This window comes from Leptonychotes weddellii, chromosome 12 (assembly GCF_054177405.1).
Source record: "Leptonychotes weddellii isolate Sample4059 chromosome 12, ASM5417740v2, whole genome shotgun sequence".
Lineage (NCBI taxonomy): Eukaryota > Metazoa > Chordata > Mammalia > Carnivora > Phocidae > Leptonychotes > Leptonychotes weddellii.
The window spans coordinates 13,996,181-14,022,131 of NC_138380.1; the positions used below are offsets into that span (position 1 = coordinate 13,996,181).

A 25,951-nucleotide genomic window follows, 5' to 3' on the forward strand; every position below is an offset into this window, starting at 1 on the left:
TTTTCAAGTTTCCCATGCAGGGACAAGGGGCACATCCTAAAGTTAAAACTTTCCCCACAGAGAGAGAGAGCTGAGGCCTACAGTTCTTCCAGATAGCGTTTTTCTCAGCTGCAAACCCATATTTATTTCTTCTAGACCATTTAATAATGCTCTTTCTCCTGCCCTCACCCCCAGGGGGTGCATGGCTGGGCATGTAAACACATTCCATTCTCTACCATTCAAGATTAGAAATAATACCCATCATCAAAGAGAATGGTCTTCATTTGATTCATAGGACTCCCTATGAGGACTCAAATCACAGTGTGTAGTGGTTGGCCAAAAGGGTGATAGCGTTGCTCACAATATAGTCAGTCATAATTATTATCCATTTTGTGGTTGGTGAAACTGAGTGCTGAAACTTACAGTTTGACTTTTTCAAAAGCAAATGGTTGGGAACTGTAGGGTCATAGCTCTCTGGTCCTAGTGGGCTCATGTTTTGTTATTATTGCTGTTTGCTTTTGCCATATGCTTCATAGCTATAATGATGCAAAGGACACTGTTGTTTACTTTTTCAGTGTCCAGTCCCTTTGCTTCTTCCAATCGTGATTTTTTCCCCCTGAATCATCAGATTCAGAAAAGCTGACCTCCTTTCCAACACCAGGGAGTAGGAAATAGGCAAGTCCAGGTGGGCATGGGGAGAAGTGGTGGTTTCCTGCATTCTCTTGTTACTCATCCATCCATGCACCATGGCTCTTTTTCTTCCTTGTTTCATTTATTTTTGCCTTCCTTCTTGTATGTTCAAAACAACATCAAAAATATCTTTGAAGGATAAGGAGAAGATATACCTCCCTGTGAGTGGGAGAGTTACGAATGTACAAGTGCATAGATGAAGGAAGTTGAATGTTGACTTGAAAGTTAGTGGGACATTTGCCCTTCCAGTTTTTTAAGCACCAGCTGGTACTTCCTTCTCTTCTCTCCCTGATCCATGAGTCATGCCTCATCAAAAGTTTCCCAGGGCCCTGGAGTAAAAACGGCAAATCACTGGGTATGAATGATAGAGGAGAAGTACAAGATTTCATTAGATGGAGTGAGTGAAAGATTGCAAAGTGAAATTTGCAAACAGTATTGACACTTGTACTACAGAAGGGGCATCAGTACTTAGATAGCAGCTGGAAGGTGTGCATTTTAGTATGAAACCCTTGAAATTGAATATGGTCTAAGGTGAGGCAGCCATTCTTCGCTCCAAGTTATACACAATTCTTGCTTTAGAATCTGATGGAATGATTAACTACCAAACTCCACTAACTATATAATTATTGATGATGGACTTGCGGACACTTGATTAGGTATCATGAGCATTGGATGGGGGCAGATATCAAAGAGCATACAATCCCGAAATAAGACTTGAGTATCAATAAGCTTCGAAGCCAGAACGTCTGAATTGAATCTCTGCTCTTCTAATCTTGTCTGGGTCTAGTTTTATGCCTATTGAAAATGAGCACCAAACTGTTTCATCTTTTTTCCTGAAACCAGGGAGAAGCTCCCTGGATAGAGTGTCACTCCAGCTTGTTCTGAGGATGTAGTAAATATTTGCCAATTCTGTTGGCGAGACAACCTCACTTCCTATCCTGTCACATGCTGCAGTGGAGAAGCTGTCACTTTCCAATCTCTTGGGTACCTGAGGTTTCTCATTCCTCTTAGAAAGTTCTGGAACTGTTTATCTAAAACAACCATGCCCTGTACTCCTGCTGTCTCTTGTAGTTTCTTCTTGCTTTATTCCCAGCAGTCATCTGGAGATAAGCATATTGAACAGTTGAAACAGGTGATTTCTAAAGTCACTGAACACTAAAAATTAGTAAGGAACTAATCACTACAGAGGGAAATTTCAAAAAATTAAAACACATGGTTCATAATCACAGGGAGTTTAAAAGCTAGTTAAAAATTCAAAATGGACCCATCTGATGGAACAGCAGGCAGGACTTACGTTGTATGGGAGGTCTTGTAACTAATTTCTCGTTTGGTCGTTCTTTTATTCAAGCATGCCTTGACTGAAATGGATGAGGCTGATTGCCCTACTATTTCATATTGGGCTTTCATGTTCTGGCTTTAATTCTTGGAGGTTTCAAAATATTTTTTGATCATTTTTCCTTAGGAAAGTAGGTGATCAACTTCTTAACCAGTCTAGCCCAAGACTAATGAACCGTAATGTCAAAATGATTGCTTTTAAAAAGAATAAATTATAGGCAGAATAACTGAACTCAGCATGTTCTTCTGAAGAATTGGGCTGCTTTTTTTTATAATAGCTTTATTGAAATACAATTTACATACCATAAAATTTACCCTTTTAAAGTGTACACATCAGTAGATTTTTAGTACTGTATATTCACAGAGTTGGGCAATCATCCACACTATCTATTTTTGGACCATTTTAGTCATCCCCCAAAGAAACTCTGTACTCATTAGTAGTCACTCTCCATATCCCTATTTCCTGCAGCTTTTGGCAACCACTAATCTACTTTCTGTTTATGTATTTGCCTATTCTGGACATTTGGAATAAATGGAATCATACAACACATGGTATTCTGCAGCCTCCTTGTTTTCACTTAGCACAGTGGTTTCAAGGTTCATCCATGTTGTAGCATGTATCAGACCTTCCTTCCTTTTAATTGTCAGATAATATTCCATTGAATGGATATTCTACATATTGTTTGGCTATAATGAATAATGCTGCTATAAACATTAATACAAAAGTTTTTCTGTGGACACATTTCTCTTGGGTTTAAACTGAGGAGTAAAATTGCTGGATCTCTATGTTAAACAGTTTGAAGAACTGCCAGACTGTTTTCTAAAGTGCTGCACCATTGTATAATCTTACTAGCAATGAATGAGGGTTCTATTCTTCCACATCCTTGACAATCTATTTATCTGTATATATTACTATCTATATATCTGTATATCTCCTATTGGTCTGTTTCTCTGGAGAACCCTGACTAATATACAGGGTGAAACTGGCCACATAGAATAAGTTGGAAGGTGCTTCTTAGTCATCTAGCTTTTGCAAGAGTTTTTGAAGGACTGGTGTTAATTCTTTAAATGTTTGGTAGATTGCACCAATGAAGCCACCTGGGGCTGGGGATTTTTTTTTTTTTTTTTTTTTTTTTGGTGAGAAGTTTTTAAATTACTAATTCAATCTCCTTACTTGTTATAGGTCTATTTAAGATTTTCTGGGTTTTTTTTTTTTTTTTTTTTGAGTCATTTTCAGTAGTCTGTTTCTTTCTAGGAATTTTTCCATTTCATCTAGGTTATGTAATTAGCATAGGGTTGTTTATAGTATTCCCTGTGTTTCTGTAAGGTTAGCAGAAATGTCCTTCTTTTATTCCTGCTTTTTGCAATTTCTTCCTTTTCTCTTGGTCAGCCTAGCTGAGGGATTTTCAGTTTTATTAATCTTTTCAAAAAAACCAACATTTGGTTTTGTAGGTTTTCTCTATTATTTGACTAGTCCCTATTGCATTTATTTCTGCTCTAAACTATATTCTTTCTTTCCTTCTGCTTGCTTTGGGTTTAGGTTTATTTTTCTCCCAGTTTCCATATATATATATATATATGTGTGTGTGTGTGTGTGTGTGTGTGTGTGTGTGTGTGTATTTCCCTTCGTTGCTTAAGGTGGGAAGACAAATTATTGATTTGAGACCCTTTATATTTTTTTGTTCTTGTATTTCCTCATTACTGCCTTCTTTTTTGTTAAATATACATTTCTTAATGTACTATTTTAATTACCTCCCTTCTTAATGAAATATTTTGGAATTATTTTCAAGTGGTTGCTCTGGGGATTACATTTAAAATATTTTCTTAAAAAATCTAGTTCAGATTAATACCAACTCAATTTCAATAGTATTACAAAAACTTTGCTCATATGCAGCTCTGTTCTCCCTTTCTCCTTTGTGCTATTATCATCATACAAATCACCTCCTTATACATTATAGCCATACTAACACCATCTTGGAGTTACTGGTTTATGCACTTCCCATTTAAATCTCATAAAAAAGACTTATGAATAAAATACATTAGTATTATCTTTTATATTTACCTATGTGGTTACTTTTATTGGTAATCTTCATTTCTTCATGTGTATTCAAGTTACTGTATAACATCCTGTTATTTCTGCCAGAAGGACTCTCTGTAGTATCTCTTGTAGGGTAGGTCTGCTTGTGATGGGTTCTCTCAGTGTTCAGTTATCCGGGAATGTTTTCATTTCTCCTTCAAACTGAAGGATGATTTTGCTGAATTTGGTATTCTTTTTTTTTTTTTAAGATTTTGTTTATTTATTTGAGAGAGAGAGCATGAGTGAGCGGTGGGGAGGGGCAGAAGGAAAGGGAGAGGGAGAAGCAGGTTCCCCGCTGAGCAGGGAACCTGACTTGGGGCTCCATCCCAGGACCCTGAGATCATACCTGAGCCGAAGGTAGACGCTCAACTGACTGAGCCACACAGGCACCCACTAATTTGGTATTCTTGCTGACAGTCTTTTTCTTTCAGCTCTTTTAATAACATGTCATCCTATTGGCTTTTGGCTTCTACGTTTTCCAGTGAGAAGTCAGCTGTTCATATTATTCAAGATTGCTTCATATGATGGGTCATTTTTCTTTTGCTGCTTTCAAGATTCTATTTGCTTTTTGCTTTTGGCAGTTTATGACTATGTAGATGTGGGTCTCTGAGTTTATCCTACCTGGAGTTCCCTGAATTTCTCGAATGTGTAGATTAATGTTTTCATAATTTGGGACATTTTCAGTCATTATTTCTTCAACTATTCTTTCTATCCTTCTCCTCCTTTCCTTTTGGGATATGCTGGTGTGTTGTTCATGTCCCAGTCTCTGAGGCTTGGTTTGTTTTTCTTCATTATTTTCTCTTTCTGTTCCTCAAATTGGATAATCTCAACTGATCTGTCTTTAAGTTTGTTAGTTCTTTCTTCTCCCCAGTCAGTTGGGCTGTTGGTCCCTTCCAATGAACTTTTCATTGATATGATTGTATTTTTGAACTCTAAAATTTCTATTTGACTCTTTCATAGTATCTCTTTGTTAATATTGTCTATTTGGTGAGATATCATTCTCATATTTTCCTTTAATTCTTTAGGCAAAATTTCCTTTAGTTCTTGGAACATACTTATAACAGCTCATTTATAACTTTGTGTAGTAACTCAAACATCTGAGCTTTTCAGGGATAGTTTCTGTTGATTCTTTTTTCCTATTTATGGGCCATACTTTCCTATGTCATTATGTGTGCCATTTTTTTGGTTGCTGAAAACTGGGTTTTTAGAATAATTTCATGAAACCTCTCTGGGAATCAGATTGTCTCCACGCCCCAACACCCAGTTTGCTCTGTTGCTTGTAGTACACTGTAATAGTTGTTCTTACCAGTGCTGTTTGTTTGATTAGTGACTTTATTAATTTTTAAAGTCTGTATTTTTTGTTGTATGCAGCATCTAAAGTCTCCGCTTGATTAGCGTGGTGGTCAGCTAATGAGTTGGCATAGATTTCCTTAAATTCCTAACTAAAAAAATTCCCACCCTTCTGCTACAGATATATGCATGTGAATTGGGGTATGCCTTCCATGTTCTGGCAGTTTACAACTCTGCCATAGCCTTCATCTCCTGCATGGCCAGCCATAGGTGAGAGATGAGGGCCTTCTTAGGTCTTTCCCAAGAATATGCATATCCCTGCACATACATATGGCTTCCTAGATTCCCGAGGAATTCAGAACTTTTCAAAGCCCTCTGTGGACATCTCATTTCCCAGATATTTATTTCAAGTTTCTTTGGTTGGCTTCCTGTTTGCCTCAACTGGTTTCACCACCTCAAGCAGCCATGATGCTAAATAATTCCTGATTCTTTTGGAAATACACCCTGAATATAGGGATTTCCTCACTTAATAATATCTGAGTTAGGTCAACTAAAGATAAATCCCATGGATGGGACTTTCCAGATAATAGTGATAATTCTCTGAAGATGGGGCTTTTTGGGGAGCTCCAGACCTCTTTTACTCTCTCAGATAGCTGGCAGACCACTGTTTTTCACAGCTGCCATGTTTCTACAGTTGCTGGTTTTCAAGGCTATTGCAATGCTGGGGAGAGGGAGATGGGAAAAGAGCAAATATAAATGCCACGTAGCTCACTGTTCTTCTAGAGAAATAGCCATTTTTCTTTCCATCCTTTGGTGAACCTACAGAATTCTGAAAATGTTTATTTTGACTATTTTGCCACTGCTCTCATTGCTTTGATGGAGCACCACTCTGGAAGTGTTTCTTCTTCCTGAGTGACCTTGATATCAGGGCTGCTTTTGAGACATAGGTTTCAGACCAGAAAGTTGTTTGGTGAGTACAGAACCAGAAAAATGGAAATGGGTGTGCTAGAAGGATATAGCTGGATGATTAAGTCTGGTACTTGTTTCCACTCTGGGGATATTGATATTTATGTCTCTAGGGGAATGTTGTACCTCATCTTTCTGTGTACAAGAGCCACCAGGATGAGATATTTCCCTTAAGTCTTGAGATCACAAAAGAGGAGGAGGGGCACTTGCTGGCTGATAATAAAGTCTGAGTGGAAGTCTCAGCTGGGAACCCTAATAAAGCTGGCAGAACAGAATTGACTGGCTGATCATGAGCTGTTGGTTGGGGACCCTTGAGAAGTGGCTGCTGTTGACTTGCTACTTGATGTGTAGCTTAGGAACCACAGTGTCAGCACCACCTGAGAGCTTGCTGGAAATGTAGACGCTCAGATCCCACTCCAGTCTTGCTGAATCAGAATCTGCATTTTAACGAGGTGATTTATGCACACAGGAAAGTTTGAGAAGTACATGCCTATAGCATATTTACATCTTTATGTGGTTGTCCTGGGAAGATTCCTGTAATTGGCTAGCCTCATCTCTTTCATGTTTTAAATCTCAGATGTAGTCATCTGCTTTCCTAAAACTTCAGAGAATACCAATCTTTGCACAGTCTGTCATTCTTGCAGTTTTTTTTTTTTATAGTGAAGATAAAGAGTTGAGCTTCAAGAATCTCAGAGAGGGAGCAAGTGTGTGAGCTAAAGTGGTCCAGAAAGGCATTATTTGAGTTGGACTTTGAGGAAAGGAAGGGAAAGAAGTGAATGCATGCCAGGTAGATGACAGAATATGGGCCAGCCTACAGAGGTGGGGATTATCTATCATATGTAGTAGATCTTCAAATTGTAAAATCTTTGAGGGCATAGATTATGTCTTGTTCATACCATATGTCCTCAGTGACTGACACTGAGTAGGCACTGTATAAATTCTTTGTGAACTAAACAGTGGGAAGATTAGCTTCACTGGACGTGAGGATTTATATAAGAATTATGGGAGTTAATACAGATTGCTTAGGATATGGGCAGATGATAGGGACCTTGAAAACTAGGTAGGAGTTTATATTTAAATTTGCTGGATAATTTTCAATAAGGCATGTGGAAGTGGAAGGAGGCTTATTTGGGGCTGTTATTAGAAAAATGATTAAAAAATTAAAAAAAAAAACTATGTTCAAACTCCAGAAAATAAAGCCCTCTAAAATCTTCTTGGCTATTCTAGATATGCATAGGTTTGAGTGCGACTGTGTTATGGGAATCACACATTAAGGAGAGAGAAAGCTGGAGAAAAATGATAGACAGTAGTGGCACATTTCAACTTTGTGTATGTTGTAGGATCTTAGGCAGGGAAATGACATATGAAAAATGGGGTTTGACAGTGATTAAAATAATACTAGGTGAATTGGAATGGGAAAAGAATGGAGTCAGATAGACCAGCCAGGAGGTGTTTTCATAATCTAGGGATGAAGACAGGTAGAGGTGGACCACGGTCTACAGGACAGAGGGTAGTAGCTATTGGAAGTTCCTGGTCTTATAAAGGAGAGAAATCTTATCAAGCAGCTTGGGTCTTACATTAGAGAGAAAGAAGAAAGGAGGACAGAGAGAAACCACCTGGTGCGATAGTAGCAGTAACAACAACTATTCTTTACCACTCTCATAAGACAGTGGTAAGAATTAAATGAGTTAACTCTTATAAGTTGCCTAGGTAAATGCCTGGCACAGCGTAAGCATTCAGTGTAAATTTTAGCTGTTAGCTATTGTTTCCTGGAAGAAGGGACCTCCTGGCGCTGTCAAGTAGCGCTTCTGTTCCTCAAAATCAGCACCCAACTCAGTGCTTTTTTTGGTAATAGACACATGATAAATGTTTGATGAATGGGAACTAAAATATTTGTCAATGTAGGAACCAAAAATATCGATTCTAAATAAAGTCACATTTTACTGTTGATGTCTATTATAAATATTATACCCCAGTAGAGGGTTGGAGGAAAGTGGTTATTTCTCTCTCATCTTCAGCTCTCCAAACCAACTTTATCTCCCTTTCTCTTTCTCTCTTTATCTACTCCCATACCAATGGTTCCTATCTCTTTACTCATAATCCCTGGAAGCCAGCTCTCCCTGTCTGTCTGTGTTTTATATCAGATGCTCAGTAAATATATGTGTTAATTGGTAAACCAATGTCTTCTAAACCTGTGACTCACACCTCAAAGCACTGCTATCAGTGAGAAAGATATCCATGTTTCTCTACCATATGTAATCCAGTCCTTTTAAATACTTTGTCCTCTCTGAATGATCACTGAAGTGTGTGGTACAACCAAATTAATGAGTTGTGGCTGAAGTCCTCTATTTCATGTGGCTGAAATACATGGAACTGCACATTTGTGCATAAGCCTGAATCTCTAGAAGTTTCATGATTATTTGACAGAATAATTGAAGTAAGGGGGAAAGGATTGAGTGGTTCATTTTCACTTCTATTTTTTCACCCACCGCTAAGATAAAATATTCTCCTGAGCAAAAGTTAGAAACTTTTCCCACCGCTATCACCATATGATGGCAAGTTGGAGAGTAAAATAGACAGTTATCTAGCATCTCTTTCCAAGAAGCTGAAGGTTCTTTTCATGTATCACCAGAGAATCTCTGTGATAGAAAAGAGCAGTTTCCACATGTGGTGATGGCTGATCTTCATAACCAAGGAATCTTATAGGGTCTTACAACTTTTAAGGGACTTAGTTTCACTTGAAAGTCTATGGAAACCTCAAGTCCAGCTCTTCTGATTTCTTTGGATTCTTCTATTTAAAGTTGGCTTGCCTTTTGCCATTAAACCAGTCTTTTCTTTAATGCTTAATAATCATAAGCCTTTTGGAAGAGATTTGCTACAAAGGTTTTTGAACATGGGTAGAGAGAATCTATATCAGGGTGACTGACTCACCAAAAAGATTAATCAGGCACCCTTAAGAAAGAGCAACCTAATTTAGGTTATCTGAGAGGGAATATGAAACCATTAAATAAATATACTTCCTATCATGTCCAGTTGAGAGAGGCACGAGGCAGGAAACATAGGGGGAGAAATAGAATGGATTAGAAGAAGGAAAAGAACAGAGGAAAATATGCACTCAGAAGTAGATAGATGCCTATAGCTGCAGAGAGGGATAAGGAGAAGGGAGGGGACTTGTGATTTCTGAGATGAGATGCTTGTCACATGCTGCTGCTCACTTGGACTGATTTCTGTGCTAATGAGTTGTTTCTTCTAGCTCCTTCTGCAGCAGTTTGCCAGGAGAAAAAAAAAAATTATTCTTTGGACTAGCAACATTGACCCGAGAGTGCTTTCTCTCTGGAAGAACAAATAAAATTAAGCCAAAAGCTGGAATTTCGTCTGCTCTCTTTAAGGGAATACAAGTAACACAGTTGAATCCTTGACTCTGTAACATGTTCTCCATAGGTTACCTAGTTTCATCCTCAGCAAGTCCAGCAACAGGCACTGTTACCCCCATTCTACAGATGCTGACAGTCATTCAGGGATTTGGCAGGTAACACAACTACTTGAAGGAAAAGCCGAAATCCATAACCATCCGTCCCCTGAGTCCAGTACTTTCTGTTTCACCAGCTGTATCCAAGTCTCTTTCTAGAACTTAAAGGAACTTCAGAAAATCATCCAGATTTGCAAATTGGTTAAAGTTGCTCCAGGCTTCAGACTGATAATCATTTGCTTTTATTGAATAGAGATGCATCACTGGGCCCCATGCCAGCCGGTCGGGCTTCTTATCCATTTAAAGTAGAACAGCATCCAGTTGGTTGTAGGGAGTGTTGTACCTACCCTTCCCTGACAGATGGCTTTCTATTTGGCTTTTAAAATTTTTCTAGGAGGGAAGTTCACACAATAAGAAGCTCTCACAGAGCTTATTGCAGTCATTTCCAGATCAGTCTTAGGAGCATCAATCTGACTATCCTTTTTGCTCCTCCCTTTGAGTGCTGCATACTGTGCGGGCCAGGCTTTCCTGCTCGGCTGAAGAAGGTGGGACAGTGTTTCCCGTGATACACAGAAATTGAGAGTTTACGAGGAGTAAGTGTGACTAAGGAGTCAGCCAACTCTCACCCTTGGGCCTGATCTGGCTGACTGTTTTTGTAGTATTTTTTTTTTTTTAAAGATTTTCTTTATTTGAGAGAGAGAATGAGACAGAGAGAGCATGAGAGGGGGGAGGGTCAGAGGGAGAAGCAGACTCCCCACCGAGCAGGGAGCCCGATCTGATGCGGGACTCGATCCCAGGACTCCAGGATCGTGACCTGAGCCGAAGGCAGTCGCTCAACCAACTGAGCCACCCAGGCGCCCCCTGACTGTTTTTGTAAATAAAGTTTTATTGGAACACAGCTGTGCTTATTCATTACGTACTCTGTGGTTGCTTTTGTACTTCAACAGCTGAGTTTAGTAGTTGTGACAGAGATCCTATGACCTGCAAAGCCTAAAATACTTATTACTGGCCCTTTACATAACAAATCTGGGACCCCTGCTCTCGATTAACAAGTCACCTAGAGAATTCTTGAAAGGAAAAGGGAGCATGGATGTTATCTAGGCCATAGTACGGTGAGGGTCTGCTACAGTTAATGTTTTGCAAGTGCCATGGTTTATTTGGGGGAATCCAAACGGGAGAATTCTCTTATCCCCTCGTAATAGGGATTGAGAGTTCCTGGTAGGAATGTTGCTTGTGCAACAAAATAGAGACTTGTGATTCTCTGTTCTGTGGTTCTTGTCCAGGCAAGTTAGGAAATTGTGACTCCTTGAAACCATGTAGGGAGCCAAGTATTCCAGCTGATGTTTTGTGATTTTTTTCCCCCCTTTGTTTAAAAATAAACTTTGTAGAATCTTTTTTTTTTTTTTCACAGCTCTCTAAATACTCTGTTTTGAAACATTTAATTACCCAGGTTATTTATATGGAAAGGTCTGATAATGTTTCTATGGGAGTCTGTTATTTATTTCTTTTGCTAAATTTTATCTTATATTAGGGGAAGGGCTGAGGTTGGTTACCATGGCAACATTCTCAAAACTGCAACAATCCTATTATGGATGCTAAAACTATAGTCATTCTGGTGGGAGGGTAGCATGGGTAGTGGGTGGTAGTCTTTTTATTTTTATTTTATTTTATTTTTTTAAGAAAACCTCTCCCACTTCCAACCCATTTGCATTCATTTATCTTAAGCTTAGCGGTGTAGGGTACTGGAATGAGAAATGAACAGAAAAAAAAAGGTGTCCTGTCTGTCTCCATTAAATTTCTGTTGTCTTTATCTGCTCCATTTGTAAGGATACCCTGCTTTCTATCTGATCTTTTATTCATTTCTTCACCTCATTTCATTGAGGCCTACTCTGTGGTAGAAATGAGTAAGACAGAATCTCTGTTCTCATTTCTTCTTTTAAATTACAAATTCCTTAAAGTCATTAATTCACTTCACTATAATTCAGTTAAATAAATATTTATGAGGACATACGCTATACCAAGCATCATCCTGGCATACAAAAACAGGGGTTTTGGTCAAAAAACATTGTTTTGTTTTGTTGGGCGGCACAGGGAAGGGCAAACTGCTATGCACTGAGGTGATTAAAATAAAATTTGACTGATGCTAACACAGAAGTATGTAACTTACTTAACTTTCCAGCCTGGAGATCAGAGGAAATATTCTGCAAGGGAGGCAACATTTGGGCTGATTCAAAGACAAATGGCATTTTCCATTTAGGGCTCTGGGGATGGGTAGGGCATTCCAAACAACTCTAGACCAGCAAGACTGGGAGTAGAGTGGTGAGAGAGCCCTTGGCGGTGTGAGGAGATGTTTAAAAAATATGCAGTTGAGTGGTGTTGGGATAGTCTGGAGGTAGGGGTTAGACCCATCAAGAGATGTTATGTCTAGGAGGTTGGATTTTGGAGACTGGGAGCCATTGAAAAATTCAGAGTAGCAACTTGAACGTTCTGGTTTAGAAAGATCTTTCTGTTAGTGGTGGGTGGGATGGTAGATAATGAAGGGTAAGAGCAGATTGGATTGAACATGGAGATTTGAAAAGATGGCAAGTTTCCTCTTGGGACATAGTGAGCTTAAGATAAGCCCCACCAAATTGGATTGTCTAGTAAGCAGTTGGTAATATGGGTCCAAGAGTAAAGGAAATGTGGGTGGGCGCCAGAGACCTGGGTATCATCAGAGGCTTGTGGGTGAGAGGGAAGCAGCCAGAAGAGGAGCTGCTCATTATCATACCCTCACAGTGCCTTAACATGGTGTCTCACTTTGAGTAAAAGATTAATAATTTGAAAAAAAAAAGATTCTGAAGGATTGATGTGAGTAGAGTCAAAAGAAGTGGAAGTAAGAGTCATTAGTAGAGAAGTAGAGTCATTAGATTCATGATTCTTCAAGATTCACCTGGGATTTCTAAACTCAACACATGGGATTTAATCATAAAACAGCCTACCTTTCTCCTTGTATTCGTTCTTTAAACCTGCATGGTGGGGCATGCCCTGCCCTGGCTCTGCTGGCCAGTCTTAGGAAATAAAAAACCTTTGCACTTCAAGTCACTGTACTAATTCAGGAACTAAAACTTCCAGAGCTGGGCACTAATAAAAACTCTCATCTTAGAATTGAGGTCTCTTCCCCCTCCCAACATGGGCCTGCACAGGACTGCTGCAGTCTGGGGAGAAGAGATGGGTCAGCTTCTTCTGTCTTTCTCCATGGTGCCTTTTCACCCTTGTCTCCTGTTTGCTGGCCTCAGCTGCAGACTCCTCTCAAGCTGGAGTTGGGCTGGCAGAGAAGAGGAGGGAGGAAACAGTTAAGCCCCTACCTGGCTAGTGATGATTTATCCTTCTATTGTTAGTGCTCTCTGAATCTTGCAGATATGTAAAGTTGGCTTTTTTGGAGTTCTTCTGTGGAGTCTTTCTAGTCTTCCCACCCTCATTGCTGAGGATTTCATATTTGCAGTTCCCCGAGTCAAGGACAATGCATTGCTCTCCTGGCTACAGTTTTCTCAACCCTGAGGATCCTGGTAGCACCAAGGTGCTACACTCTGCTGTGATGTTTTGGATAGTGTCTAAGCCAATCCTGAGATGGCTGTCTCTAGCACATAGCGCACACCTTGTTCCATGGGAGACAGCTCAAGCATCCTCTTTTAAAATGTATTATCTATTGTTGCTTGAAGTCTCAGAGAGAATATTTGTCAGAACATCTTGTTGCATATATATATTACTACTCTCTCCTTGTTTCTTTTAAACTTTCCCATCTTGTTGTAGAGACAGTTTTGTTACACGGAGGTAGGACTGGCTGCTTCCAGGGTGGATTTAGTGGATGATGAGGGTGGAACCAGGTAGTCTTTGTGAGGATTCCGTGTGTACCTTCCACGTGGACAGGGCATCCTTAAATGAGAAGCTGTGCATCTCACAGGAGCTCAGTTTATAAGACTGATCTCCTCCATGCTAATGACTCCCAATCTCTTTACAGCCCAGACCTCTTCCTGAGATGCAGACCATATATCTGACAGCTTACTGGGCTTCTCTGATGAAAATGTTACAGACTTAACTCACATCATTACCATGAACTCCACTGTTCATCCTGAGCACCCATTCATTTTCATGTAATTTCTCTTGAGTCTTAATAAATGGCATCTAGAAAATCCACTTAATTGCTCAAATCAGAAACCTGGGAGTCGTCTATAAGTTCTTGAGCTCTTATGCACCGTGGGTGCCCCCTTCAGCAATCTAGTGCTATCTATGGACACTTTGCAAAATGATGTTTTTAAACACAGGGGACCATTATGGAAACCAGCGCTATGAAAATACCTTTCTATTTTGGGTGATTTGGAATCTGCGGATTTCCCCTTTTCTTTTACCTCTCACATAGGTTTAGTTTCAGTCCCCAGTCACTTGGGTAGCAGACTCATTTCATCTTGTCTCACTTCAATGCTACTTTCTTCATTCAGGCCTTCATCATCTGTCACTTGAATTGTTGCAGTTAAATCTTTAAAAGAATTCGTATTGGAACATTTCAAATATGTACAAAGTATACAAAATAGTATAATGAAACCTCATATAGCCATCACCTAGTTTTGACAGCTATCAACCCACTTTCTACTTCCTACTTGATGATGATGATGATGATTTTACAGGTTTTGTTTTTTAAAGTAAAATTCATAAACACTGAAGGGAATAAATTTTGGATATACAGTTTGGATTCATGAATCCATAACCCATCCTTCATAGCATAAAACCTACACCTTTATGAAGAGACATCTTCCCAGAAAGTTCCTTCTTCCCTTCCTTCCCAGTCCCTTTCCAGTCCAGCTTTGCCCTTCAGAGGGAACCACTTGATTTTTTTAAAAACCTTAGTTTAGTTTTGTGTGTTCTAGAATTTTATATACCTGGAATACAGCATATATTCTTTCAAGTTCAACATCTTTCACTCGGCATAATACATGTGCGATTCATCTATATCACTGCCTGTATTAGTAGTTCATGCGTGAACTACTTGCTGAAGATTATTCCATTATATGAATAAACTACAATTTGCTTGTGAATCTTCTGTTGATGGACATTTAAAAATTTTTGCATATTGTGTCCCTGAACAGTCTTGAAGTCTTTTTGTGGGAAAATGTTTTCATTTCTTTTGGATAAATACCTAACAGTAGAATTTGAAGATCAAAGGGTAGGGATAATGTTGATTTTATAAAAAATTGCTAGATCTTTTCCAAAGGTACCACTTCACTTCCACTAGCAAGGTATGAAAGTTCTAGCTGTTCCACATCTTCACTGATATTTGCTGTCAGTCTTTAAATCTGGCCATTTTGATGGGTGCATAATGGTATCTCATTGTGGTTTTATTTTGCATTTCCCTGGTGACTAATGATGTAAAGCATTATTTCTTTTTTTTAAATTTTATTTTATTATGTTATGTTAATCACCATACATTATATCATTAGTTTTTTTTTTTTCCCTAGGCAAAGAACTTTATTAACTTTGTTTCAAACTTTTTTCCCAGGCTTCTTCAGCTTAATTAGCTGCAAAGAATGAATTGTGTATAAGCAAAAACTGAAAAGAGCTGTAGTGTCCAAGGGGCTTGGGCTTAAAAATATTAGAGATCTAGATTTTATCAGATCCATGAACAAAATTTTAAAAAGCAGTCATAATATAAAATAGCAGCTCCCAGTAATGTCTTCAAGTTTTATCTTCTTCAGAAGTTGACTCAATTCAGTTTGCTTCATTCTTGGAAGCTTCATCAAAATTCTCCACAAGATCTGGAACTTCATCATCATCATCCTCTCCGGTAGCAAGTGGTGCTTTTCCATCCACAGATTGTTTGGGCAGAGCTTCAGCCAGTCTTCTTCAACTAGTCAGACTGTCTGCACCAAGTTGATTTAAGATCCTGGGTAGCATTTCTGTCAGCTGCTTTGTCCCAGCATGGCCTGGAATGGTGAAAGTGTTCACTGCCAGCGATGCCTGAACTTGGGGGTTGTTAGAGGGGATCACTGTTCCTTGGTCTGTGAACATATTCACTTCTTCAATACCAGAGATATTGTTTACTCCTAACTTCTTTAAGGAGAACTGAAGTTTTTTATCATCTGCTGTAGCCGTTCTATGAACCACCTTCTTCTTTTGGCGGGCAGTTCCTTTCCCACCAATGTGCACTTGTGCTTGCAGTTTGGTGAGTTTCTCCTGGTTCATGACAGTTTCTTTCATCTTGGTGGAGCGGAAATGGGACCGCGTGGGGGAATAGGGTTGGCGCTCAGGGGGTCTCGGGTGGACCAGCTGAGATTAGGTGCACACACATGGAGATGCAAGATGGCAGCTAGAGGACATCATTAGTTTTTGATGTAGCGTTCCATGATTCATTGTTTGCGTATAACACCCAGTGCTCCATCAATACGTGCCCTCTTTAATACCCATCACTAGGCTAACCCATCCTCCCGCCCCCTCCCCTCTAGAACCCTCAGTTTGTTTCTCAGAGTCCATAGTCTTTCATGGTTCGTCTCCCCCTCTGATTTCCCCCCCTTCATTTTTCCCTTCCTACTATCTTCCCTTTCTTTTTTTTTTTTTTAACATATATTATTTGTTTCAGAGGTACAGGTCTGTGATTCAACAGTCTTACACAATCCACAGCGCTCACCATAGCACATACCCTCCCCAATGTAAAGCATTATTTCTTATTGGACATTCATGTAATTTCTTTTGTGAAGAGTCTGTCCAAGCATTTCTTGCCTATATTTTAATTGTTTAAAAAAATTTATTAGTGAGTTTTAAGATTTAAAAAAGAATTCTGGATATAAATCCCTTATCAGATATATATTTGGTGCATATGTTCTCCCCATCTGATACATACCTGTTCCTTTTCCTAATGTTATTTTTAATAAACAGATACTTTTAATTTTTCTTTTATGGTATTGCTTTTTATATCTTGTCTGAGAAAACTTTACCCTATCTTCAGGTCATGAAGATATTCTCTGTTTTCTTCTAGAAGTTTTATATGTAAGCTTTCATATTTAAATCTGTGATCCATCTTGAATTAATTTTTGTGCTTAATATGAGACAGCAGTTGAGACTCATTCTTTTTCCACCTGGGTATTCCAGCATAGTTTGTTGAAAAGACTCTCCTTTATGGAATTACTTTGGTTTCGAAGTTTCCCATTTGTATTCTTTCTTCAAGATTGTTTAACTATTCTAGATTCTTTACACTTATATTTCCAATTAAATTTTAGAATTAGCATGTCAGTTTTTATTTAAAAAGCCCTGCTGGGAAAAAAACAAAAACAAAAAAGCCCTGGGATTATGATCAGTGTTGCATTGACTCAAGAGGTTAATTTACATGCATAGTTTATTGGTCAGCCAGGGATTTGGGGGGATTTTATTTGCAGATTTTAGGGCTCACTCCCTTTGTGACTTCCTCCCTTCCAACATTTCCTCCTAACTTTCTGACAGTTCTGCCTTCCCTGAAATCATCTGACATCTTGGTCAAGAAAGGAAGTTGTGGTTTTCTGAAGCCCCAGCTTTGTGTGGATTGGGAGTGCCCTCAGGCAAGAATTTGCAAATTTGCACATTTTATTCATTGCCTTTTAATGGTTATCTTTGCTCCAAGTTTTTGCCTGACCTTGGTCACTTTTCAGTGCTTTTGAGTAATATTTTCTTTAATTGTCCAGATTTTGTCATTGTTATCAGTGTCATTGTTATCAGTTGTTATGCCCAAGGTGCTGTGCTATTAGGAGCAGACAGCCCCGTCAGCTGCCATACAGTGGTCTCCTTGCCTCCCCTCTCACACTTGAAAGCCCAGAGTGAGCTTTCAAAAATGCAAACATGAGGGCTGCCTGGCTGGCTCAATCGGCATGGGACTCTTGATCTCGGGGTTGTGAGTTCGAGCCCCATGTTGAGTGTAGAGATTACTTAAAAATAAAATCTTTTTAAAAAAAGCAAACATGAGCAAACCATTCCCTAAATTAAAGCCCATCAATGGCTCCTCATTGCTTTCATTGGTCCTCATTGTTTTCCCATCTTCTTTTTCTGGATTCATCCGTATTTATCCCATGTGCTTTCTGACTTTATTGAATCATTTGGCATTCCCTAGACACACCCTTCCCTTAAAAATCTCCCCTCCTTTGCAGGTGTCATGGTCCGGGCCTCAAATGCCTCTACCTTCATAGCCTGGCTAACTACTAAGGTCCTTTAAAAGTCAGCTCAAAGTATCAACCTTTAAGAAAAACTTCCTCAAACTGGGTTACTCATGCTTTCTTATATTCCCATTGTTCTTGTTATATTTTAGTATCACAAAGCTTGTCAATTTGTATGTAATTGTTCAGTCACTTATTTGTCACCTCAACTATCAAGGCTGTGAGGTCCTTGAGAATAGGGTCTTACTTATGTTTGATTACCCATCACCTAGCATTCATGTGAAGGAAAGACAGGCGGATGGATGGATTATATAGTTAAATTATGGTTGCATTGTAAATTGTAGGTATTTGACCATCCCAAAATATTTTCTCTTGCTCATGAGTCTGGATATTTAAATGCCAATGTGAAATTAACAAGATAAAGTTAGAACTGCAGAAATACCTCAATTATCTAGAGCAATATATATATATATATATATCCAGAGCAAAATATATATATAAAAATATACACAGTTGATTGCATGTTTGTAAGTGTGTATGTGGGTTTGTACTCTTTGTTTTAGCTTTAATTACAAAAACAATAAATATAAATAATAATGCTATATAATACTATGGTTTATATAATGTAATGATATTATATCATTATAATATATAACTTTATATTTATAAATATATATATTTAAAGAGAATAAAGGATATCTATGAGTAGAAAGCAATGACAAAATAAAGAGCCAATGGTGCAAAACATTTCACCTGTTGAGATATGATTTTTTTTTTTAAAGATTTTATTTATTTATTTGACAGAGAGAGAGACAGCGGGGAGTGGGAGAGGGAGAAGCAGGCTTCCTGCCGAGCAGGGAGCCCGATGTGGGACTCGATCCCAGGACCCTGGGATCATGACCTGAGCCGAAGGCAGACGCTTAACGACTGAGCCACTCAGGCGCCCTGTTGAGATATGATTTAAAGTGTTGTTGACACGAAGAAAAAGGCTGATAATGACTTCAGAAATAAAGCAGCCTCTTGAAGTTTTCATCTTCACGGTTGGCCAGTGATACAGGGGACACTGATGGAAGCTTAACCGTAGCTGACGCTCCTGTGGGACACAGGGAGCCAAAATCTTTGCACATTTACTTGGACTCATCCATCTTTATTCTTTTCTTTTTCATTTCTTTTCTTTTCTCTTTTCCTTTTCTGTTCTTTCTTTTCTTTCTTTCTTCCCTTCCTTCCTTTCTTCCTTCTTCCTCCCTCCCTTCCTTCCTTCTTTCCCCCCTTCCTTCCTTCCTTCCACTACATAATCATATAGGCATTATTTACTTTTAAATGGATTCTTTCTTGGTGGAATCCCAATTTAAAATACTGCTTTCATGTAAGTTATTTTTGGTGGGCAGTGACTTTTCCACTTAAATTTATTTATTTTTAATGATGCCACAATCTTCCATATTACCATCTTGTGCATCAACTGAGTTGGAAAGTTCTCCTAATTTTTCAAAGGCCTTTCCTTGTAATTAACAATGATCTCATTATTCCCCCTTTTCTCTTGCATTTTTTTCCTTCTTCTCCCCTTAGATTAATCTGTGAAAATTATCTTTCTGTGTTCGTTCCAGTTTTCCCTCAAGCCTCCCCACCGTACACCTGGACCTTCAGGTGCCCCTCCTTTCTTACAAGAGCCTGTCCTTTCATCACACTTTACAGCACTGATGCACTGCTTCATCCATTAAGTTCACCTGCACTGATCACAAATAGTTGACTGCATGTTTGTAAGTGTGTATGGAGGTGTATGCTCTGTTTAAAAAAAACTTGTAGTTACAAGAACAACAAATGTATTGTTCATATAGAATAGATAATAGAGAGTAAAAACAGAAAGTTTCTCCTTTAAATATACCTGCCCCAGATATACCTCTTCCCCCATCCCCAGGGGTAACTGTATTGCCATTTGTTGTGTTGTGTATCTTTCCATATTTTTTCTAAGCATCTATGAATGCACATGTGTACTTATATATAGCAAGATAATGATGAAAATATTTGCCCACTGGTATGGGAATGTAAATAAATATATTTAATTCAGCACTTAAAAATATGTTCTGTTCTCTGAGCATACTAACTATATATGACTGCCAAGAGTTATAAGTTAGAGGGCAAATCATTCATCAAATCATTATGATAATTTCCAAAGTTGGCACAGTTCAGCTGTCTGCAGTTAGGGGATAGTGCTATATGAACTATCATTTGAAATAGGGAAACACATGAATCTGTTCCACAATTTACTCATTGCATTGATAAGCATTGGGTTATTGAGCCCAGCGTTTTGTTGTAGCCGGAAGGTGGCTGGACATGCACCTGAATGCATGGACGTGGGGAGCTGCTGTCTTAGCCCCCAGTCAAGTGCCATCCTAGAGACTGCTTGCTCCACTGTCTCATCACTGCTGATCTCTGGGCCCTGGCCCAGTCACCTGCCTCTGTGGCCACCACTGGACAGAGTCCTTGAGTGATTTGTAAACTCAGTAAGCATAGGATTTCTGTTTCCAAATTGATATGGAAGTATTTAAATAATTTAACAACTGGCATGGTTGTACTGGTGTAATCTTATATATCAACCTTGTATTAAATTCTGTGTGTGTGTGTGTGTGTGTGTGTGCGTACCCAAGAATTTATGCATCCACAGACCCCGAATCAGGGGCACAGCAAGGTAAGCAAGAGCTAGGAATGGCAGAGGTACCTGTGTAGAAAGTAAGGGAGAAGAGGAAAGACTGCAGGTCCAGAGAAGTGTCAGGATTCACCTGCCTGGCATGAGTGTCTGCCTATCAAACTTGGAGAACATTTCTTGAGTGTTACTGTTGTTCCTCATTGTCCTTCCAAGGATACTTTGCATTTGCCTTTTTTCCGAGCATTAAAGATCACAAACTGCTCTGCGTGATTTTCAACTGCTTTTCCTCCCTTATGTGAGAAGAACTAATCCTCAGCGAAGCATACGTTTTCAGGAGTCAAGGAGTTAAAAAAAAAAAAAAAGAAAGAAAGAAAGAAGGAAGAGAGAAGTGAGTCAGAGAACTTCTGCCTGTGTGCCTGAGTCAGCTTAGTGTGTTTAAAAAAAAAAAAAGAAAGAAAGAAAAAAAAAAGCAAAGCTGTGTGCAGCGACCTGCCTGGAAAAACTGCTGAATGGAAAGATTTGAGCATAGCTTTTAGACTTTGATGGCGAATTCTGATGTCTTTTCAGAAATGGTTAGCAGGCACTAATCCTGCTCCATGACATCACAGAAATCTTGACTCCTGCTGGTCCTTCTCATTCTCTTACTAAGCCCATCCCACTTCTTTATCATATAGGATTTGAGCACAAGGGGATGGGGAGAGAAGGAGGGAGTAAGGCAGGTGGAGCTGCTGTCCTTCCCTGGCAGGCCAGTTTCCCTCACAAATTAGGTGGTTTTTTTTTTTTTTTGGAGGAGGAGGTGCCATTTGGTAAAGGTGACCCGTGAGTACTCGGTTACTACCAGCAACTCCGACATGTGGGACCGCTGGAAAGAAAAACACCCCTGGATGGGGGGAAGGTTGAGTTCAATTTTGTTTCTATTGTCGGGCTCGGGGGAGTTGGGGGGAGGGTAATGGTAAGTGTATCTGTTGCAGACGCATGAACACGCAGCAGAATAGTGGATGTGATTTTATTATATTCATGTACATACAGGTGAGCATTTTAGTTCTATTTACCGTAGGGGAAGAAACCCTTCAGAGTTGAAGATCTGGTGTAGTGGAAATTGCTTTGAAGCTCCTCGTTTCACTCTGTTTTCACCAACATGTAACTTTCTGAAATAACTCTCTATTTGACTGACCTTTTTCAAAGCTTGATTTTTAAAAAAAGCAGTTTGGAAAATGGAAGCTAAAACGAATTCCTCCTTTTTAAACAGGGAAACTGCTTTAGATGTGCTTTTCACGTTGCCCAAATTATGACCATCATTTCTTTTTGATTTAATATGGAACCTGTTGGAGAGTTTAAATACAGCCCACATACAGGCCACTTTTAAATGCTGTGTGTGCTTCACTATTTTGTTTTCATAAAAAGTGGAATTTGTCTTGTTTGAAATAGTGATTACTTTCCCCTACAATCTTAGCAGATGCGTCCGCTGAGTGTTCTGTGTCAGGCTGTGGGTCATTCCTCATTAACTTGTCTTTAAGGGGTAGATGAGTGCGTGTTCTCACCTCTCCAATCAAATGATGTCTGGAGGCGCCAGCCCAGGGCACGGATCCACCAGAAGACTTAATCATACATGTTCTTATTATTAAATGCTGGGTAAAGCAAAGTTCACTTTTTTAGAACTAAAATTGCTGTTGAATGTCAAAGATCCTCTAATCAGAATCAAGTAGAATTTTATTTTATTTGATTTTTTAAAGATTTTATTTATTTATCTGAGAGAGGGAAAGCACGCACAAGCAGGGGGAGCGGCAGGCAGACAGAGAGGGAGAAGCAGGCTCCCTGCCGAGCAGTGAGCCCGACGCAGGGCTCAATCCCAGGACCCCGGGACCATGACCTGAGTTGAAGGCAGACACTCAACTGGCTGAGCCACCCAGGTGCCCCTCTAATAGAATATTAAAACATTGGCCCAAATGAGTCACCCATTTGGAAATATTGTAAGGCACTCAGGTAAGAAATAAGTTTAAGTGACTGAAAAAAGTTTGGCAAAGTTTCATGGAGGCAGACTTAGTTTATAAACCTCGGATGTGTTACTATACATAATGTCTATGCACTTAGAGGTCACCTTCTAGACATCGTCTTTGTCATGATAGAAAGAACATGGATTTAGTGTCCAACAGTCTTGGATTCAAGTCACTGTATCACTTCCGTAGCCTCTGTAAGCCTCAGTGTCCTCATCTAGAAAATGAAAATACTGCCTACAGGTTTGCATTGGAATGAGGGTTAATTCAGATTAGTTCCATAAAATCTTGGCTCATACTAAGTATTTAGATAGAAAACATCAGTTTCACCATTTTTCTCGTTCCTTGGTTGTTATTATTTGTTTGTCTGTTTGTCTTTCTGAGCCTTGGGTTTCTTCTCCAATTTAGGTAGAAGGTGATTTTCCTGCAGTATCGAAATCTGGATTCTGCTAACAGAATTTTTTTTGAATTGGTCTCTTGCCTTTTCTCAACAAATAGCCACCTATTCAGCCCAGCTCTCTGATCAAGATCTAGTTTCCAAGTTCCTGTGTTGCCCCATTGGATCTACTGAGGCACCATGACAGGGATGTCCCTCAGGGTCACCATTTCAGGGCTCAAGCATTTCCTGGGAGTCAGGTCACCTTATCACGCTGACTCCATAAAGCAGTAATCTGTTTCTTTGGCAAATAGCCTAATAGCGTCTTTGCCAGTTCATCATATTTATCCACTCTGATCAGAGTGAGTATTTTCCCAAATTGTCATGCCTTTGCAGAGGGTTTCCTACCATTATGTGCTATACATGTGGCATCGTTTTATGCTCCTACATTTGTTTTTACTAATGTCAGAGAAACCCCATTATAAATAATTGCAAGGGATTTTGCCGATTATTTGACCAGTTCAAAATAAGAGGACCATTCCCCGGACCGTGGAGCTGCTGCAGTAGACAGTTTGCAAATGTAAAATGGGGGTACAGTGCCATTGCCCTGTGGGTTCCATCGTGTACAGAATGGCACCTGCTGAGAGAAAGTACAACGGGGATCAGATCTGTGCATCTGGCAGTCCTCCCCATCCTGCAGCATGAACTCCGAGCACTTCATCCCATTATGACACTGACTCACTCTTCCTCTCCACCCCCATTGTGTGGTGCTGATGTGCTCTGTCCCCTCTAATTCTAGGGTTGCACTGACTTCTGCCTTCTGCACCCTGAGCGGGAAAAAGCTGGTCTCCGCTAATAAAAGTATGACAACAGAAGTGCCACCACTTTCAATGTGAACAATATATATTTGCTGAATGCATGAATACAACAACTTGGAACCACTGTTGGCAGTGTTCCCAAATATTTTTGGCCTATTTAAGTAGAGAGACATGAATAATTTGAAACTGGCATCCTTGTTTTCTTCTTCTTCTTCTTCTTCTTCTTCGTCTTTGTCTTCGTCTTTGTCTTCTTCATCTTCTTCATTAGCAATAACTGTGATGGAACCTTAAGACAAATTCTCACAGTTAGGAGTGCTTGCACCTGGGCAGGAGGACCAGCAGCAGCAGGTCTGGGGACTTAGGCTCTTTATTAAAAACCTGCACACTTTCTTGATCAGATGTATGCATGACTTTTTTTTTTTTTGATACCTCCCTTAAGTAGGCTCAGTTCAGTTAAAGTAAAATCCATTGAGTGCCTTGTGCCAGACATTGTGCTGGTCATCTGAGCCTAAGGACGAATAAGGACTAGCTCTTGCTTGTGAGTTCACAGTCTAGTTGGAGAGACAGAACAGACCAGAGGCATATTTAAATAATACGATTCTGGCTTACAGAGAGGTAACCATGAAGTTAAGTATCTTCCTCCCCAGACGTTTTATTCATAGTTAAAAATTTTCTATCTTTATGGTGAGTGTATGTCACCAGTGTTCTAATGATCACTGTTTTGTTTTTGGTGGAAAAAGAATAGATGAGATTTTATCTTCATTTCCCCAACATGGAAGATTACAGAATGAATGAGAGAGGCATAAAACCAGTCACAAGTTTTATTTCGCTCCTATGTCTCTGGCTTACATGCACAACAGCATAGAGAGGCCCTAAATCACAACTCGGAATAAGACTGTGTCAGTACCAGGACATTCTTTATTTCCCAAAGCTCACGGTTGCCGATTCCTGTGTCGACACCCAGAGGTTTCCACTGCTTTTCAGTGAGTCTGGAGCACCCAGGAACAATGGCTTCTTATTATTATGAGGTCTTTCTAACTTGAGTTGGAGGCAAGCTGAGCAGCTGTCTCGGGTGCTATAGGTACTTCTGGTTTTCCTGACAAAGCTTCCAAACCCATCTAGGGTCTGTTAGACACATTTAATTCAATCTATCAGATTGTTCAGCAGTTAATGAACAAAGAGCAAAGCAGCATCGCTCTGCATATCGTCAGAGAGTACCAAGTCACTTTGATTTTTGAAATATCACTGAAAGATATCATTAAAATGTCATTCAAATAAAGATTCATGTTTTGTGGTGTCTATCTCTTCCTCTGTCTTGCTCGAGCGAAATTTACTTACGTTTGTACAAAAAAGCGCTTTGGCTTACTTAATTTTATGGGTTTGTGATTTCCACAAAACTAAAAATATCTGCAATGTGTACTATGCACCAGGACTCTTGTTTCCACTATCTAGTTGGGAAATGCTTTGTTAGAGATTTAAGGAAGAGCTTGATTTGTGCAAAAAGAAATGCTTTGATTTCATTAATTTCAAAGCTAAAGCATAAACTCAGATTTGGCAATAAAAAGCAGAATTATACCAAAATGGAAGTTAATGATCATATGGATTCAACCTTTACTGATTTCATTCACGGGTTGCCTTACCGTGCGTCACAGGCACAGTAAGCGATTGTCTGTGTTTTATCAGTTAACTCCAAGATTCTCTGGTGATGTTAAATTTTTAAATAAATAAATAAACCTTAAAAACTCCAACAATATTTTATTAGAATCCACCTGGATGTAATTTATTACTTTTAAAAACTAATATTTAATTTTTATTAACCAGTGATTAGTACTGCTTTTATCCTCTCTGATTAGAACCGTTCTTTACAGCTCACTTTAAACCCATGTCTTTGGCTGAGATAGTTTTAGCTCCAAAATTTCAGGTATGTCTGGGGTCAAAATCTTTTTACAGAACTTTGCCCTCAATTGCCATAGCTGGATTCTTACCTCCGCCAAAGTTTATTTACCACGTTTAACGTGCTCTGGCTTCTTCTGCACTGGATCTCGATGTCCCCCTTGAAAGTGGCAGAAGCAGAAAGTGTGACTATTATTATGTAGTCGGGCCCCATAATCAGAATAAGTAATCCCTCCACATAAATGCTGCCTTTTCTCAGAATTTCCTGACCCA

The 25,951-nt window shown here is 39.3% G+C and overlaps 1 protein-coding gene and 1 pseudogene across 2 annotated transcripts in view; one reads left to right on the forward strand and one right to left on the reverse strand.

The window, feature by feature from the left end:
• DGKI (diacylglycerol kinase iota) overlaps nt 1-25,951 on the forward strand; it is a 426,631-nt gene that overhangs the window by 41,912 nt on the left and 358,768 nt on the right. The gene's annotated exons all lie outside the window — the stretch shown is intronic.
• Nucleotides 15,402-16,070, reverse strand: LOC102735585 (transcription factor BTF3 pseudogene; annotated as a pseudogene).